The sequence below is a fragment of the Colossoma macropomum genome, unplaced genomic scaffold (assembly GCF_904425465.1).
Source record: "Colossoma macropomum unplaced genomic scaffold, Colossoma_macropomum, whole genome shotgun sequence".
In the NCBI taxonomy this organism is placed as follows: Eukaryota; Metazoa; Chordata; class Actinopteri; order Characiformes; family Serrasalmidae; genus Colossoma; species Colossoma macropomum.
In genome coordinates, this window is record NW_023495731.1 from 47457 (window position 1) to 66149 (window position 18693).

General features: G+C 39.2%; 1 long non-coding RNA gene across 3 annotated transcripts; it reads left to right on the top strand.

The window, feature by feature from the left end:
- Positions 1-4605: 4605 nt before the first annotated feature.
- On the top strand, positions 4606-18351 carry LOC118802895. 3 transcript variants are annotated; one of them, XR_005006798.1, is made up of 7 exons: positions 4606-4682; positions 7434-7539; positions 9095-9205; positions 10751-11001; positions 17508-17586; positions 17967-18065; positions 18246-18351. It is a non-coding gene; the product is annotated as an uncharacterized LOC118802895 (long non-coding RNA). The 3 variants fall into 3 exon arrangements; XR_005006797.1 differs by lacking the exon at positions 9095-9205; XR_005006796.1 differs by lacking the exons at positions 4606-4682; positions 7434-7539; positions 9095-9205; positions 10751-11001 and adding an exon at positions 15414-15892.
- The last annotated feature ends 342 nt before the right edge of the window (positions 18352-18693 follow it).

The following is an 18693-nucleotide window of genomic DNA, read 5'->3' on the forward strand; positions in this document are numbered from 1 at the left end:
GAGTGGTGTTTTTTTAATTTACTATTTATTTCATTATTAAATGCTTGGAACAATAGCGTAGGCAGATTAAGGTTTGATGAACAAAACATGGTTTTCAATAAAGGTGATTTAAAATCTTAAAGGTTATCTTAGATTTCATAAAACTTTGATTTTGAACTGTAGCTGATCTTTGGAAGCCTAGAACTGATGTTGAAAAGAAATCTGAAATGACATTGTTGGAATTTTCAGCGTGAACTCTATAAAGACGTTTTTGGACGTCCATGGTGAACGTTTAAAAGACACTTAGAAAGACGTCAATATAATGTCTGAGTCGAACGTTCAAAAGACATCTACAGAGAACCCAAAATGAAAGTTTTTGCAACGTCTTTTGAACGTCTATTGCTGGCGTCCAGTTGATGTCAATAATGGACATTTAAAAGACGTTTAATAAAGACGTTGCAAAAACTTTCATTCTGCCTTGTCTGTGGATGTCTTTTGAACGTCTATTACTGACATCCAGTGGACGTGTATAATGGACGTTTAAAAGACATTCAATAAAGACGTCACAAAAACTTTCATTCTGGCTTTTCAGTGGACGTCTTTTGAATGTCTGACAAAGACATTACCTCGACGTCTTTTGGACGTGTCTTTGCTCAGTGGGGGCACTCCTGGAGATCGGTAAAGTTCGTCATGAACTTATCTTTAGCCTTTCAGACTTCAACTTTCTTTTACACTCGTACTCCACCAGCACCAACCGGCAAGGCCCAGCAGCACCGGCCTCGGGTGAGCGGCGCAGCCGACGAACACAGCAGCCAAAGCAGAAGCGGGGCAAGAGAGGTGGGCTACATGCTAGGCTAAAGGCTAGGGCTATGCGGCCACCACTACCTAGCTTGTTGCTAGCTAATGTTCGCTCTCTCGAAAACAAGCTGAATGAGCTGAGAACCAGAATAGCAACTCAGCGTGAGATCAGAGAGTGCTGTGCTCTTATTCTCATGGAAACCTGGCTCTCGGACAGCACGCCAGACTCAGCGATCCAGTTAGAAACGCACTCCGTCCACTGCGGGCACTGCACGGCAACATCGGGGAAGAACAAAGGTGGCGGTGTCTGCATCTACGTGAACAACAGGTGGTGTTCTGATGTAAAAACATTGTTCAGCTGACTTAGAACTGCTTATGGTGAAGTGCAGACTTTTCTATCTGCCGAGAAAGTTCAGCGCTGTGTTTATTCTGGCTGTTTACATCCCGCCACGTGCAAACTCGGCCATGGTGCTGGGGCTGCTGCATGACGCCATTAGTAAACAAGAGGCCGCACACCCGGAAGCTGTGTTCATTGTTGCCGGCGACTTCAACCACTGCAACCTGAGTACCGTCCACCCCAAGCATCATCGGCACGTGAGCTTTCCAACGAGGGAGAGCAACATAATCGACCAAGTCTACAGCAACGTGAGGGGGGGCCTACTGGGCTGTGCCTCAGCCGCACTTCGGACAGTCCGACCACATCTCCGTGTTCCTCTACCCAGCATACAGACAAGTCCTCAAGCAAGCACTTCCAGTGAGTAAAACTATCAAAGTGTTGAATGAAGAAACTGATCAAGTGCTTCAGGACTGCTTTGGCAGTACAAACTGGGATGTGTTCAGAACTGCTGCTGTGAGAGAGGACAGTACTGTTGATCTAGAGGACTATGCTTCTGGCGTAACAGGCTACATCAGCAGCTGCATTGAAAGCATTGTTCCTACAAAGTGCTGCAGAAAATACCCCAACCAGAAACCTTGGATAAACAGTGAAGTTCGACCCATGCTACGTGCTCATTATGCTACATTTCTTTCAGGCAATGCTGAAGACTACAAAAGGTCCAGATATGATCTGCGTAGATCTATCAGAGAGGCCAAGAGACAGTACAGGCTGAAGGTGGAGGGCTACTACACCACCGTGAACTCCCGGCGCATGTGGCAAGGACTGCAACACATCACCGACTACCAACAGACAAGCAGGGTGGTCACAACCAGCCACACTACACTACCTGATGAGCTGAATGAGTTCTATGCTCGCTTGGAGGCCCTCACCCCTGGCCGACTGAGAGACGCTATGGCTAAGGAGAGCACACAGAACGCATCGCTCACTGTGACATCAGTGGATGTGTGCAGGTCCTTAAAGAGAATAAACCCACGGAGAGCAGCTGGCCCAGACAACATCCCCAGGCGTGCACTCAGGGTTTGCTCATTAGAACTGGCTGACGTGTTTGTGGACATATTCAACCTGTCCCTCGCGCAGGCCATCCTGCTTTAAGACCACCACCATCGTGCCCCTCCCAAAGAAAAGCTTTGTGACCTGCCTAAATGACTATCGCCCTGTTGCACTCACCCCGATCGTGATGAAGTGCTTCGAGAGAATAGTCATGACTCATATCCAGAAGACCATTCCGAACACTATAGATCCAGTTTGCATACAGTCGGAACCAGTCCACAGACAACGCAGTGAACACTGCCCTTCACACAGCCCTCACACACCTGGAGGGCAAGGACACGTATGTTAGAATGCTCTTTATTGACTACGGCTCAGCATTTAACACGGTCATCCCACACAAACTCTCAAAAAAGCTCTTCACATGAACTGATCAGGCATAACATTATGAGCACCTCCTTGTTTTTACGCTCATTGTCCATTTATCAGCTCCACTTACTATATAGGTGCACTTTGTAGTTCTACAGTTACAGACTGTAGTCCATCTGTTTCTCTGATACTTTGTTAGCCCCCTTTTACCCTGTTCTTCAATGGTCAGGACCCCCACAGAGCAGGTACTATTTGGGTGGTGGATCATTCTCAGCAATGACACTGACGTGGTGCTGGTGCGAGTGGATCAGACACAGCAGTGCTGCTGGAGTTTTTAAACACTGTGTCCACTCACTGTCCACTCTATTAGACACTCCTACCTTGTCGGTCCACCTTGTAGATGTAAAGTCAGAGATGATAGCTCATCTGCTGCTGCACAGTTTGTGTTGGTCATCCTCTAGTCCTTCATCAGTGGTCACAGGACGCTGCCCACAGGACGCTGTTGGCTGGACATTTTTGGTTGGTGGACTATTCTCAGTCCAGCAGTGACACTGAGGTGTTTAAAAACTCCAGCAGCACTGCTGTGTCTGATCCACTCACACCAGCGCAACACACATATGTGATAAATGACCTTCTGTAAGACTCTTTTCTCACAAAAGAAAATAATGCCCCCTGCTGGTGTAACACCCTTTCAGGGCCAGTGTGATCATTAATCAGACTGTAAGCTGGATTTTATTGTACTTTTTATGATACTGGGGACAAATTACTGTTATACTGTTGGATCTGTGCTGTGAAACATGGAGTTGGAGTTTGTGCAGCCAGTCTGCAGCAGTGAGAGTACCACTCTGAGCTTAATAGTCAATAATAACACTTCTCTTTCTAGCATCATCCTTTCATTCATTCATATTTAACCAGATACTTATCATAAAATACCTACTACCTTTACACAGTCTGGTTCAAGAATATTCAGGGTTTTGGGGTGTGGCCACTTCAAATGGCCTTTTCTGACTGATCTATTTATTATTTCATTGGACTGCATTCTGCTAATCCTTCATTTTAACAGAGTATCTATCTCGTGAGTTTAAATACACAAGTTGAAGTCTTTTTAAATGGACAGTATCTTTGTGTATTACTGGCAAAGCTTTTATTACTTTTGTGATCTTTGCTCAGCAGAAACATAAAACCTGTGAACTTTGATAAGTAAATGAACTTTGAGATTCAGTAGGAATGAGAAATCAGATAATGTTCTCAGAACACACATTATAGTCTGCCTGAGGAGTTCTGTTTTAGTCATGAGAGGAACATAGACCACATTAAAATCTTTAGATAAGTGATTGTTGTTGTGTAATTTGTTGAGTGTAGAATTTTTCAATTCTAAATTATAATCATATAACTTTATACAGTAATCAGATTTAGCTCACGTTAATTTTGTCAGACTGAATAATATTAATGCAAGCTACTATTCGCCAGTTGCATTATGAATAAAACCTATAATAGCTGTTGTCTTTCTTTTGTGTGCTATGTGGTGTAATAGCAAGTCTCAAATAATATGAGTGGTAAATTAGCTGGCAAAAGCAGTTTGGAGTGGCCACATGCCAAACACTGAATGTTCTTGAACCAGACTATGTAAACGTTTAAGTATTTTATGATACCAATCTTAGTTTTCAACCTCACTCTAAGTTGGTGTTAACGTTAGCCAAAAATGTTTCTACTGTTGTCAACCTTATGGCTTTGGCTGCCAAATACTTGAAATTTCATGCACAAAAATAATTACATTTTTGGTATAGACATGGTCATTTTCAAGTAGTATTTTACTAAATACTTTTAAAGTTTGTATTCATAACAAGTACTCGGTCCATTACTAGTGTTCATCTCTAGTTTGGAGAAGACTCTAAAAGCACACTAATAAGATGATCAGTGAACAGGCTGTAAAACACTCTTACCTGTGACCTGCTGTGGGCGGGGCTAGTCTACTACCTGAGTGAGGATCTGTCTCTGATCTGGGAGCAGCTCGCTCTACCCGGATGCTGGTTTAAGAGGAAAAGCTGTACTGTTCTCAGGTCAGTGGTTGTAGGTTTTTTCCACCAGCTGTGAATATTGTGAGTGTACTTGTTTCAGTCTAGCTGCATTCATTAACATTAGAGGAAACACAGTGAGTATCTTTCAGTATTTCTCTGCATGTCTGAAATGATTTAGCCATGCCCTATGACCCATATTTCTATTCAATTAAGAGACTGCATTGTTTTTCTGCATTTGTGTGTTTATGTTTAATTCTGTAGGAGAAGTCATGACTTCCAAAATTTGTCTTCCTTGGAAAAAGCACAAAAAGAAAGGCCAGATGTGAGAATAGTGTGACACTGTGAACACAGATGTGCTGATGAAGTGTTTTCAGTTGATAAGGTAGCTAAGCAGTCATAGAACTGAGCTTTGGATCAAGAGCTTCAGTCCCAGCTGATGATCACTGATACATACAGACACTGTGCCTTTAAACAAGACACTAAAGCTCAAAATGTTCCAGGAAAAGGTTTACGTGATTTCTTCAAGCAATTCATGTTACTGGACCAATATCCCTAGCCTATTCCTGTAATAACATTTAGCCAAATACTGCCATCTGATATCATCACTGTCTGAGAGCTACTAATCCCTGAGCCACAAATTCTCTCCAAAATGCAACAATCCTATTCAGTGCTTCAGGTCATAAAATTAAGCAATATTTTTAATTGTTGAAAAAATGAAACATTTACTGCAGCTAAATATAGGCAAACATTTAAGCTCAAAAAAGCACTATCAATAGTCCGTATGTGTTGCTGGCTAATGTTAGCTGAGGCATTAACAAAGTCCTTCCAAAACGTATTGTTTTCCAGAAAAGTATACCATTGTGTAGCTCCTTCCAGTTCCTAAGTGAAGTCGAGTTGTAAAATATCTTTTTATTTCTTTCTCTGCTTGTCTTTACTATACAGCCTTTTTTATACACTTCTCCATTAAGAGTTAATACAGGCTTGATGTCATTCATGCTCCTTAGACTCTAATTGTGGGAGGTATCTGGCCAGTTCAGTGTTAAAGCACGGTGGCAAATTGAAACATCAGGCTATGTAAAACTTCTGAATCTACACCTGTTTGATGATTTATTTGAATGAGAACTCTTACTCTTAGCACACTTAACTACCTGTCTAGGGAGCATGCAAGTTTGGCTATTGAGCTTGTTAACAAGTAGGCAATAGAAATGTAAAAGCTGGTTCAAAGCTGTTCTGACCTATGCAATCCAAATCTTTGGGCTCTCTGAAAACAAGTCATGTGAAAATGGTTCAAATTGCCCAACCATAGTCTGAGAAATTCACACATTTATTCTCATTGAAGTCTCTATAAGCTTTTTCTAAGACAAATATATTCTAATGTCAAATATTACCTGTAAAGTGCCAGTTTAGCTGCAGGTTTTCAGTCCAATAGAGCAGGCGCACACCTGATTCTAGTATAGTCAGTTGGTCTCTGTCTTCAGTTTATCAGGTGTGCTCCTGCTTTGTTGGAATAAAACCTGCAGCCACACAGTTGACTGTATACAACCCCATTTCCAAAAAAGTTGGAATGCTATGCAAAATGTAAATAAGAATGGAATGCAACGATGGATGCGCAAATCATGTAAACCCTATATTTAATTAGAAATAGTACAAAGACAACATATCAAATGTTGAAAAATATATGCCCATTTTGAATTTAATGCCAACAACACATTCCAAAAAAGTTGGGACAGGGCATGTTTACCACTGTGTTTCATCACCTCTTCTTTTAACAACACTCTGTGAGCATTTGGAAACTGAAGTGACCAATTATTTCAGGTGGGTTTTTTACACAACTTTACCAGTCTTTTGTTGCCCCCATCCCAACTTTTTTGAAATGCGTTGCTGGCATCAAACTCAAAATGGGCATATATTTTTCAAAAAACATTTCTCAGGTAGGGTTTAAATGATTTGCACATTATTGCATTCTATTTTTACACTTTGCACAGCATCCCAACTTTTTTGGAAATGGAGCTGTATATAATGAAAACATGAATAATAAAGGATTATTTGTACATCTGGTCATTTGGCATTTGGGATGTTATTGTTCTGTGAAAATCCTGCTCCTGAGTGAAGCCTGGGCAGACGCAGTAACACCTACTGATCTGTCTCTTATGATGCCGAACCATTTTGTCTTATGATTACGTCACCAAGAGTCAAAATCTTACCAAAGAAAAATTTATGGACTCACAGGCTGCATTAAAATCTTTTTCATTTAGAAATGTTGACGATGAGAACATGGATTTTAATGTGTAAAATCGGATAAAACTATCCCTTGAATCTAGGCTCATCATCATCAAAAATAACAATTGTACAGGCTTCAATATTTTCAATAACTCAGAGTGCCTGCATGTTTTGGAGTGGCATTTTAAACATGTCAGATAATCTTAGAATGTTACTTAGCAACACTTTGAAATGAGAGTTCTCATTTAAGCTTTTATATGATTGAATGCAGCTAAAGAAAAAAATAAGCAGTTTTCCTTATAAATTTAAATCCTGACAGACTGATGAATTTTGAGGATTTTCAAAAGCCTCAGGAAGAAGTTTGCAGTGATTTGGTTAAAAGGAATGCTGTACCAGGAACAGTAAAGTGATTTGTTCAGAACATGTCACGTCGTAAAGAAATTACATTTACCTGCTAAATAATGTAATTTACCATGGACAAAAACAGCAAATTATAAATAAAGAATATCACCAGGCTCTTGAACCCATCTAAACTAAGAAGAATTTAGAGGAGGGGTCTCTAGTTCTGCTCCTTGGGGGCTGATGTCAAGTGCAGTTTGGTGATTTGCCTGCTCTGATTACAGTTATTAAATACAGTGTTTGGGTGTGTTTTACTCTGACTGAAGGAAAGAGATCAGATTCACCTGAACCCAGCTATGTGTCCATGAAGAGTGACCACTCAATGGGTCAGCCAGTACACTTCAGAGAAGTAGAATGTTTTACTGATATGAGGTAAGCATGATTTAAGAAATGTTCCTCTTAGAAACTAAGATGTCCTAAACTTAGACTAACAGTGATGTGGAGATTTATCAGTCAATTTGATGTTACTAAGCTATATGAAACTAAGTCGAGTTGTGGTGGTGTTCTGGTAAGTTGTGCTACCTTATCAAAATGTTATACCGTAGCACATAATTACAGGCACACCTGTAAATGAAACCTCTAGGTAGGATATTTTGCTCGGATAAAACTCCTTACTGTCAGGACTGGACAGAAATCAGACACTTGCAGATTAAAATGAGTTTTTAATAAAGGGCTTAGGCACGAAGGGGTAGTCAAAAACAGTCCAGGTCAGCAACAGCAAAAAACAGAAGTAGTAGAGGGGCATACCAAGAGACGTAGTCGAATAATGAAGCACAAATCCAAAACCGGCAAAACAGAATACAAAAGGGAGAGGCAAAACTCGGAGTAATAAACAAGCAAAGGTCAAAACGCAAGAACTCAAACAGACAATGAACGCTTCGTAATGCTAGATGGCCAGTCAAAACTCGGCAGAGAACTGAACAACATAAGAGTCTAAATAGGTTGGGACACAGGTGCAAACAATCAGTATTTGGGTGATTAGGAACGTGGGTAATTCACATGACTCTGGTTAGGAGTCACGTGGGAGTCAGAGGCATCATGGGAGTTGGAGTTCTGCTCGGCTTGGGAGCCGAAGGGAAGCGTGACACTTACAAAAAATATTACCAGTGTTAAAATATGAGCCTGAATTAAGCTTCTTTTTTCACAGCTTCTTGCTTGAATGTTTGTGTTCCACCTTAAATGGGGCAGCAGTTGTGATTAGCTCTCACAAACATTAGCAAACAGGACAAAACAATACTGACCTATTGGTTCTCTGAAACAGCAAAAATAAGTTAACGTTACTCAGCTGTCAGGCAGAAATAGATCATATCATGCCTTTTAATTCTCCATGAAGCTGAAGTCATTTTCTTTTTCACCAGCTGCTTGTTCAAATTTTCCCATTCCATCTTGAATGGTGCAGCAGTTCAGAATGTAGCAACTGCAGCATTTAAGGTGGAACAGGAAAAGTCGAACAAGAAGCTGGCAAATGTCCTGAAAAAGGTCCTCAGAAAATGTTACCAGTATTAAAATGATAATTAGGATATTTTTATAGCCTAAATCAGTTTATCAGGGGTTCAGCAGTGATATTAAGCTGAGTCTGTACTGGATTAGCCTGCGTTGCAGGTACTTTTGTATAGCTTTACATTCTGTATAGCTTGATTTGAAAAGATCTATCGTGTTTCAGTAAATATCAGATGAAGAACAGAGAACTGCAGGGAAACCTGCTTCTTTTGTCTGATGACGTCAATCTAGTGCGCAGTAGCTTTAGCTCACATGTAGCAATATTTATATTTCAACTCTTTATCGACCTCATAATTCAGAGGATCCAATGAGAGGGAGAATCCCTCTCCAGAGAAATCCATCAACCTGTTCCACTGTCTGAATGATCATTCTCTAGTGGAGGAAGTACAAACATACCTGAGTAGAGGAGGTTATGATTGTCTTGAAGGAGCTGAACTCAGAACAGGAGCTGGATGAGTTTGACCTGCGTAAATATGATACATAGAGGAAAGTCTTTTAAGGCTGCTGCCAGTCGTCAAAAAGCCTCCAAAAGAGTTGAGTGAGTATTTTGAATCATCAATGTGTTTCTTATTGTTTCTTAATTTAATGTAACACTGAATAGTACTTCACTGATTAGAATAATGTTTTTACTGTGTCTGTGTGTGTGATCAGTATAAATGGAAATAAAAAAGCATAAGTGGTTTTACGAGTCTCAGGATCAGTTTAGTGTGGTTGTTCAAATACTGTAAAGTGTCTTACAGCTGAGATCTAATTGTTCCACTTCAAGAAGAGAAGGTTTCACCTTGACATTAGCGGCTATATCCCTAAGGATGCAATAATTAGTGAATGCACTCTAACAGATCACAGAAAGCTAACAGCAGATCAGTTTTCATGTTCCATTTTTTGTGTTATAAATTGTAATTGTCATGTTTAGTTTTGTCTGTGTTTTACATTTTTGTTTCTTTGTCCAGTCTGCATTAAGATTAGTAAACAATTATAAATATCAGTACTTAATCCTTATTCAATGCTTCAGTGCTTTGTTTCAACAAATATTGTAAAAGTATATATGTGTATGTATGTGTCTGTGGAGGTCTGAAAGGGCTTGGCTTTTAATATATGCACTCACCTGATTCCACAATGTCAAAATCTAATGGCACGCTTACCCACACCCAACAGCCCCATTCATATAATGCCCACCTACATCTGCTCCTTTTGACACAGGCTAGTGCTTGGGCAACATACTATTAGGCTCATGGTATGTGTGTGGCCTCTGATAAAGGGACTCTTTGTATTGTGTATTGTTGTTGTTTGTTAAAGTTATGCATATTTGTGATGTTCTGTGTCGGAAAGTGTGGTTATTGTGTGGGTGTTTTATCTGGGAGGGGGCACCATCAGGGAGGAATGTGTAGCTAAAGGTGATCTCCTTCCTAAGTTTGATGCACTGTATGAGCATGTTTTACCGGTGTGTTCAATAAAGAGCACTTCCAGCAGGAGATCATGGCGACCCCTGTGTCTTACTCTCTGCTGATGTCATAGTATATAGTATGCTAGTTTGCTGATGGCTTTTAATTTTAGGCTGTGTGCATGCCAGCCCTGCAGAACACAGCAGTGTTGGACATCCGATAGACTAACTTTTACAGCTGCGTATTAGTATCTCAGTTTCAGAGATTGTGACCATTACATGTCTGTGACATCCTCCCAGTCTGACAACTGGCCTTTTGGCAAGATGCTGACCATCATTATGTGCAAAATAAAGTGTTCGGCATTAAACCATAAACTAAGGTTTGATGTTAAAAGGAGCGAAAAGAGAAAAAACTAGACTACACACATCTATAAACCTGAAAACTCCAATCCACAAGCAGTTCTCTGACTGCCTTGTTAAGCTCAGGCTACACACTTTTTCTACCCGCAACATAAAGAGTAAACATTTTTTTGTGTAAAAAAAATCACATATTTCCTAAATTATGTAGCAAGAGAGTCTTTGTGATTGTCAGTTTGAATGGTTCTGTGTTACAGGTCTCCTATGTTCCCTCCTGCAATTGTTATGGATTTTCCTGTACTCTCTGTGTGTGTCTGTGTATTTCTTTGTCCTCGCTGTCTCTAGGGGGAGCTCTATCCAGGCTGAAGGTTGGTGTGTGCAGTGGGAGAAGCACTTCCTGGATAATACCATAAAAGAGACAGGAAAATGAAGAAGAGGAGGGGAACCAACCTTGCTGTTGTTTTTTGGTGCCCTGTGTGAGTTTTGGGTCTGTGGTCTTTTTTGGCAAACGTGTGCTGTGTAAAGTGTTTATAGAAAGACAACTATGCAACAGTGCTAAATTGACTTGTTTCTTTTGTCACCACTGCTGGAAAGGGGTAAGCACCATTTTGTTTGTAGACTCTTTTCTCCTGGTTTTAGGCTAGTTAGGAAGTCAGGGAAGTTAACTGTGTTTTCTTTGTTTTTGTTGGGTTTAGGTGAGTTAGATTTAGGTTGGGAGTTAGTGTTAGCTTTTGTTTGTTATTTTGGCCTCTGCTTATGCCTGGAGAGATATGTAAATATATGTAAATAGTCTGAACATGGACCATTGTGTGCTGTGGGTTTCTTTTTGTCCCTTCACTTGCCCCCAGCTTCATTACACCCTAGACCAACACGTAACATTCTGCAAAAAGAACTCTCAAAATAATTTCCAAATGCTCATTAGTGTAGTTGCTGGTTGCACAAGGCAAGAATATTTGTGGTAAGGAGGATTTTGCAGTATTTTTCTGTCTAGATGGCTGTTGTCACAGCCAACAGCTGATATGCATGGCTGTATTTCTTTTACTACAGGCTGCCACACATGTTGCTCTCTCTTTGACATGTGAAGATATTGAAGCTAGATGTAGGAGTCTATCACAAACATGCAAATTTCAGATTTTTACTGCCATTTTACCCAATGTTGGGCCAGTTGGTGAAATTTGTAGCCAGATACCACGTCATATGTTCAAAGGTCCCAGCAAACAAAATCTATGCACTTCTCAGCAGGTTGTCTAGTCTGTCTTTTTTGAATACATGGATAACAGTTGACATTTGTACCCAGAAGAAGAAGACGTACCCAACTTGTATCACATCTAACTAGTGATAACTGTTGGACACAAAACAGCTCATAAACATCAGATTTATGCTTTGTTGGTTTTACAACACTGTGTTCACCACATTCTGGTGTCTTTTGTACATTTATCAATCCGGCATTCTCAGCTTGCTTTTTGCCAGACAAAAGTTATATTAGTCAGTAGTCATAGTCAATTCTGTCACTATGAGAGTGAATTTCGTGGTTTTGAACAATTTTGAAACACTTTTGATCTTGATTTTGTCATGCCTCTCATAGCTTATTTTGCCCGTTTTGATCTTCCGGCTGCCCGTTTGACTACAAATTTAGGACTGTGATCTTTCAGAGAAGCATTAAAGATCTTTCTTGCTGTGCACCTGTATCCCACCTCACCAAGTCAGTCATTACAGAAGACTGGATAGATTCAGCATAGTGGAAACCAACAACAGGGACCTAATCTAGATTGTAGCTGAACAAGGAAGGCTTACTCAAAGAGAATTTGTTCAGCTAAGTACAGCCATGAAAGAGGTTATTATCATGTTGCAGCTGCTCAACCTTCCCAGTAATTTGCCTACTCAAGTGTCACAGAACGATGCTGTACAGCCAACACCTCTGTTCTGCCAAGTCCTCCACCAGCTGTTTTCAAAGCCCACACGCTGACATCTGCCTTGCCCTCTTCAGAAATTTGATGGGACTCCCTTGCGCATCATCCAGCCACTTCAGGAGCAGCATCTACCAAAATAGCTACTGTCATTTCTTTGCTGACAGAGAGAGCTTTTGACTTTGTCACAGTGTCTTCATATCTCATCATATCTCATTAGAATGGCTGTTTACCTGGACAATTTCATGCAAGAGCAATGATGAACACCCTGTAAAATACATTTACATTTACAGCATTTAGCAGACTCTTTTATCCAGAGCGACTTACAAAAAGTGCTTTGTCAATCTAGAAAAAATATCTTTGCTAGTTACCAATAGGTTAGAGAGAAAGTCAGTCCTGAGGTCAGATACTACTAGAAACAAAAAGTCCCTGTTGATTTCTAGAGAAAAAGTAACAGAGTTAAACACAACGCAGTGTAATACAATACAATATGTGCAGTATAATACATTACAATGAATACTTAACTCAGTGGTCATTTAAGTGCTGTATAAAGAGGCGGTCATCAGTCTGCATTTGAAGATGGTGAGAGACTCTGCTGTACGGACAGCCAGTGGGAGTTTGTTCCACCACCTGGGTGCCAGCACAGAGAACGACACGAGCTCAACGCTCTAAACCAGCGGAAACGCCGATAGAGTTTATAAACACTAACGACACGAGCTCAACGCTCTAAACCAGCGGAAACGCCGATAGAGTTTATAAACACTAACATGACTAAACTAGTCCTGCTAATTGAAACAGCTCTACCTCACCCACAGCACAGCCTTGGATTGAAGTAAACATTTAGCTACTTGTGTACTGAGTACAGATTCAGTGAATTTGTTCCAGAACTGCATCACTCTATCACTGGGGTGTCTAATCTTTTCTACAAAGGGCCAGTGTGGCTGCAGGTTTTCATTCCAAATAAATAGGATCTGTTTAAATCATTTGGTTTCAATCTTCTAAAATGATCAGGTGTGCTCCTGCATGGTTAGAATTTAATCCTGCAGCCACACCTGCCACTGGTGAATAAGACAGAACACCCCTACTCCACCCTTTTCAGGAGAAAAGGTTACATGTAAACACTGCACATACAAGTACCAAGTAACCTGCCCAAGCAGGTTTAACAGAAAGTGAAACTCCGCAATGGGTCTTGTTCTTTAAAAGTGCGTATACGCTAATAGGTAACACTTTACAATAAAGGTACTTTTCATTAATCGTACTTCAGAGAGTAATAAACATTACTAAATAGATTACTAAATAGATTACTAACAATGCTTTTGATTTTATTAAGTAGTTTATAATCATTACTAAATGCTAATGTCTCTAATTATAAATAGTGTGACTCAATAATTGAGACCTTAACAACCTAGCACTAGTTTTTTAAAATATAAGTATACATATAGTACCTTCACACATATGCAGGTCACCCATGCCATGGGCACTGATGCCCTTTCATACCATGATAAATGTTGACTTTTGCAACTTTCACTGATAAAAATCTAAAAAGTCCCTTTCATCTTTGGCATATAAAACTTAACGTCTGTTTTCCCCCAAAGCAACATGAAACATGGACTCCTCTGACCACAGCACACATTTCCACTGTTTCAGACTATCTGAGAAGAGCTCAGGCCCAGAGAACTCAGCGTTTCTGCAGTAAAGCAGCATTTCTGCATTGTATTGATGTATGGCTGCCTCCTTGCATAACAGGTTTCAAGTTTCTTGATGCAGGGTTCTTGATAGAGTGCAATCTGAGGGATCAGAGAGCTTATTCATCTTTGGCTTGCATCCTTTCTCTTTATGCAGTAAAATTCCTCCAGATTCCTTGAAACGTTATTCCTTGAAAAAGTTATGTTATGCACCGTAGAAGGTGAAATATCTAAATCCCTTCCTTTCTTTGAGGAACACTTAAATAACGTTCTCACACCTTTGTGGGCAAACTGGCGATCCTTTGCCCATATTTGCTCCTAAAGAACTAAGCCTTTCCTACATGCTGCTTTTGTACCAGTTCATGATTTCAATCAGCTTTTGGCATAACCTGTTTCAAATCACACAATTTTGTATGTACATATTTTTTGATATTTTGTAAGGCATCTGTAACCTTGTTAGGCAACTTTTCTGCTTGTAGAAAAGTTTGGGCACCCCAGTCAAGTTCTATGTGTTTGTATTCTAAATGAAAATAAGTCAACATCTCTAACAATCAAGGGTTACAATTGGTTTCAAGAGGCAGAGAAGCCTTACTTCTTTCATGGGTACCAACTGGAAAAAATGGTGAATTTATGTATTACATAGAGTTTTAGCATTGATATCATCGGAATGTGATTAAAATTTGTTATCAGTACATTCCTATTTGTTGAAATTATTTAATTTAGATGGAAATGGGTGTAAAATTAAATGTTTTAATTTTTTTTGCTGGCTATTAGTTTTTTGCTGGCTATTAGTTTGCTGGCTAGTTAGTTGCCTCAGGTGATATTTTGATCTGGCTATGCACCTAGGCTAGCCAACTCTGTAAAGGCTTGGAATTATTTTGGATGTAACATTACAGCAGAAAAAAAACAACTTCAATATTCCAGCTACTTGGAGAGTTGTGGCATATTTAGCTAGTTTATGTAGTAAGTTAAACCACTGTAAAACAGGGATAGGATTGAAAATGCATTAGACATTTAAACACAATGTTTAAACCATTTATATTAACTAAAAGTGTGTTCTTTCTCCTGAAATCATTATATATAACATGCAAGTAAACACACAGTAAACAGTAACACAAATTTCTTATTTTGAAAAAAGTAGTTGATATCTTGAGAGTTAACAAAACAATTTTGAAAAATATATTTGAACTTTTTCATGAACTATTGACTATTACATGAACCACTATATATAAAACACTTACATGGTTTTGTGTGTTTGAGCAAGATAATGTGGCACTATAACAGCTGTAGTGTGTAGCAGGAACCTGTCTATTCAACACTGTTAAAGGACACTGACGTTTTCCTTGATCAGCAGACTAAAATCTACTCTGGTTTGGAATTGTGGACATTATGAGTCATTTAAATGTAAAATAAAGTCAACCTACAAAAAAAGAGTAAACTAACAAAACATTGTTGTTGTCCATGTTGCCCAAGGCTATATGACTTTGTTTCCTGTGTGTGTTTTCATTGTAGCCTCATTTTAACAGTCATATGCCCCAAACAATAGTTTTTGATTGTGATTGTTCCACATATCAGTAAGTAGCACCTTTCCTCCTGTTACGGTAGGTCTTTCTTCACCATGTTGAGCAAGGAAACCTATGAGATTCGCTGGCAGCAGGATAGAGTACAGTAAACATATCTGTGCTTCATTTACTCAACCAGGCTCAGAGCTGTATTAGGTTCAGCACTGCTGTGAATAAAATATGTAGATGAACCTGATTTTGGAGTCTACACCTCCAGCAGAGTCACGTGATAAACTGAACAGGACAAACTGGTTCAGAACAGAGCGAGAGAGACTCTGAGCAGGTCATCATTTTATGGAGAGAGAGGAATAAATCTAATTCAGAGGAAACACAGTGAGTATCTGACTCTGTACTGGAGTTTCTGAATCAGCACTATAGACACTGTTAACACACAGATTTTAGCAATTTGATATATCAGACTTGTAAGAGCTTTTAACAAAAGTGTCACCAGGAAGTAAATGAAGAGGGTCATCTGTCTGTGATGAGACTGAACTGAAAAATGTAAAGTTGAAATATTACTCAGTGGAGACAGACAGCAGAATAATAGAGCTCCTCAGTGTTTCTTCAGTGTTTTACTTCATGTGTTATTGTACAATAATGCCTTTAGTAAATCAACATTTCTGTAATGTGATTTTATTTTGAAAGTTCATGCCATATACCAGGGTTATCCAGTCTTATCCGCAAAGGGCCAGTGTGGCTGCAGGTTTTCATTCCAGCAAAACAGGAGATTACATGATCAGTTGTTTGACTGTAAACAGTTGATTAAAGAAGTGGAGTCAGTTGAGCTCCTGCTGGTTTGGAGTGAAAACACACCGGTTCCTTGCAGATAAGATTGGACACCCATGCCATATACTAATGACATAACCAAAATAAAAACATCTGATTTTACAATTTTCCTTGCACCTCTGATTGTGCTCCATGTAGTCATTTTCTTATACTCTTCAAATGTTTATGTAAGTGACAAAGTTAAAATGTTTATGTAAGTAACAACATTATAATGTTTTAATTATACAAAATTCTTCTTGATGATATAGCCTGTACGAGCTGTATGAGGCAGTTAATCTTGGGATGTTCCCTGTTTCCTCTCTTAAATCTCCTTCCCTTCCCTGCCTCCTTCATTTTTAATTTTTGTCACATATGAGAAAGTAGGTATCAGATTACACTGATTACACATCAGCACTTTAAGATTGCCAGGTTTTCCTTTATATGTTCTAGGGTTCATTATATGAACTTGGTATGTATAATGTTTTGCTGATGGTAAATTTTAGATTGAATTGTATTCATGCACACACTGCCAAGATCATTTACTTGACATCCGAGTTTATTCTTTCATATTCTTTTCATATGAGAAGAGGAGAGAAGAAGTAGGGAACCAATACTAAAAGCCTGTGTTATTTCTGTTATTAGAATAAAGTCCTTGCAATGGAAGCACAATGCAGAGTTTCTTTAACCATTGGTGGTACTGGTATCTGCGTCCACCAATTACATCTACAATCATGAATCATTTTATTTTCATGAGGAAATACATCAGAAACCAGTTTTTTAGTATTTAATCATATAAAAGTAAATAAATAAAGGAATAAAAATTGGGATTTCCCCAGTAAAAAAGGTAGACCTTTCTTCTACTGGACACACCAGTTGAGTCTTCTTAGAAACTGAGAATTCATTTCTCTGTCACATTCAAAGAGTCTTACAAATTGGTGCAGGCCTTGTGTTTGAGTAATGTCTTATGTATGGCAGCCCTCTGGTGCAACACAAACTCATGTAGTGGCTCGCAAGTGAACACACTACTGTGTGTGTAAATCAAGAATAAACAGTGCTGAAGTTTCAGGTAATAAACCAAAGCACACAGTGCTTATATATGCAAAGTTGTGGGTAAAAATACATGGTCGGGGTGCTAGCTTTAATATGTGTCCTGCTTCATTTCTCTGCATGTGTCTGTTTGCAGGGTTCCAGCTGTGACCTGTAGGAGATATGAGCTCCAAAATGAGTTCATCTGGAGAAGAACACACAGAAAAAGACCAGATGTGAGAATAGTGTGACACTGTGAACACAGATGTGCTGATGAAGTGTTATCAGTCAATAAAGTAGCTAAGCAGTCATAGAACTGGACTTTGGATTAAGAGCTTCAGTCCCAGCTGATGATCACTGATACATACAGATATTGTGCCTTTAAACAAGACATTAAAGCCCAGCTCTGCTGCCTCTGTAGCTGGAAAATCTCATTCACTTTGAACAGAAACATCAGCTAAATGTAAATGAAAACTGTTATCTGACACTTTTATTAATCTGAACTGCAGAAAGTTTACAGAAATCAGTCACTAAGTATGAATTTAAAAACTGCCTAATATAAGGAGAGTCATGAAATTTTAAAAATTTACAGTGCTTCTTCATGTCTAATTCAAAGAGAGAGAACAGACTCATCTGAACCCAGTTGTGTGTCCGTGAAGAGTGACCGGTCTATGGAACCTCCACCAAAATTCAAAGACTATTCTACTGACGGGAGGTAAAGAAGATATCCAAAATATAATTCAGAGAAATAAAGATGTTCTTGCACCATTTATGTAGGGCAGCTTGTTTATAGACGATTCAAAATGACATTCACAGTTACGTAACACTAAAATATATGTGAATGTTAAAGGACATTAAAGATTGACATTACATGTGGTTTCTGATGATGTTTTAGTGTGACTCAGAGAGAGACATCAGAATCACTTGAATCCAGCTCTGTGTCCATGAAGAGTGACCGGTCAATGGAACCTCCACCAAAATTGAGAGAGGGAGAGTGTTCTCCTGCTATGAAGTAAGAATGGTGTGATTATTTAGGGAAGTGTACCTCAATCCCAGTCCCACCTAATTAAAATCATTTAGCTCTTTATAAGTATAATGTAGAGTATATAACAGTAATGTGGAGATTTATACCTGGAACCGAGTGTAATGTAGAGAATATAACAGTAATGTGGAGATTTATACCTGGAACCGAGTGTAATTTAGACAATATAACAGTAATGTGGAGATTTATACCTGGAACCGAGTGTAATGTAGAGAATATAACAGTAATGTGGAGATTTATACCTGGAACTGAGTGTAATGTAGAGAATATAACAGTAATGTGGAGATTTATACCTGGAACT